The sequence below is a fragment of the Chrysochloris asiatica genome, unplaced genomic scaffold (assembly GCF_000296735.1).
Source record: "Chrysochloris asiatica unplaced genomic scaffold, ChrAsi1.0 scaffold00115, whole genome shotgun sequence".
In the NCBI taxonomy this organism is placed as follows: Eukaryota; Metazoa; Chordata; class Mammalia; order Afrosoricida; family Chrysochloridae; genus Chrysochloris; species Chrysochloris asiatica.
Window position 1 is genome coordinate 4,071,357 of NW_006408633.1, and position 1,286 is coordinate 4,072,642.

The 1,286-nt window shown below is 45.8% G+C and overlaps 1 pseudogene; it reads right to left on the bottom strand.

Annotated features, from left to right (window-relative positions):
• Nucleotides 1-291: 291 nt before the first annotated feature.
• Nucleotides 292-931, bottom strand: LOC102820796 (annotated as a pseudogene).
• Nucleotides 932-1,286: the final 355 nt, after the last annotated feature.

Sequence of the window (1,286 nt, forward strand, 5' to 3'; positions counted from 1 at the left end):
TTTAGGATGTTTTTCATAGCAGGGTTGACTTTGGCAAAATCCCTTAGCTTCTGCCTATCCTGGAATGTTTTGATTACACCATCGTATTTGATTGACAGAATTGCATGCCCAACAAAGCGGACTGAGACACTAGACAATTTCAAAAGATAAATCTTAGTATCTGACGCATTTGGCAATCCTTAGAATCTAGAATAAAGTCAGTAAAATGAAACCACAATTTTTCAAAGATTTCATACAGGCTGGCATCGTAGGATGAGGAGGGTCCTCTTGGTTCACTAATCACCACGCTTTTTACCACAGAGTAACTGAGGCTTTCTGGATGGTTTGTGGAACTTTTGTCTGGAGGAAAGCATATACATGGGCCACATCTTGCTGGTTTCTGTTCCAGAGAATGTTTCCAACACACCTTTTGTCTGGTCATACTCCAGGACTGGTGCCATCTGGGCTTCATACACCTTCAGCCTTTTGATGACCGTCTCAGGTCTGTTGTCCTCATGTTGGACAGAGACTTCCCGGTCAATTTGTCCACACCCACAGTCTTGGGAGGGTTGAATTCAATGTTGTAAACTTGACCACTGGCTGGGTGGCCTCAGCGAGCTGTCAGGTGCTGACCTTAAAGGGCATGTTCAGGTTAATCACCGTGTGAAGCTGATAAACTGTCCTTGGAAAACCGTCCAGTAGCCAGCTACCCTGGGTGAGAGGTTTCAGTTCATGAGTGACCAGCGGGGTCATGACATCATCTGGGATGAACTTTCCTTGGTCAATGAAAGTCTTGGCAAACACACCAATTTTTGTGTCCCATGGCACATGCTGCCCTGCTGGAAAGGTGCTTCAGCTGGAAGTGCTTGATGATGCACAATGACAAGGTGCCCTTGCTAGAGCCGGAGGCCCTCATGATCTCCATGAGAAGCTGCCCCATTGATGCCCCCATGGCCACAGAGGAGGGCTGAGGTCTGTCCTGCACAAATGCTCTCCCTGCTGCCAACTGGCAGCACCTCAAGCCCAGCACTCTTGGAAGTGCTCATTTCACTTTTGACAACTTCAATTTTCCTAGATGCCTCTTTCATACATTCCATGTACTGATTATTAATGGATGTTTGTCGCTGCTTCTTTCCATTTTGAGTTATTACCTAGGAGCAATTGACAGTCCGGAAAGCATAGCTCCATTTACATCATAAAAGTCAACTCTTTGAGTTGTATGATGTTCTTGATGTTATCCCACTACTCTTCTAGTCAGAAGCTTCCACCAGTCTCTCTCTGACCAATGTTGTTAAGTGCCATCCAGT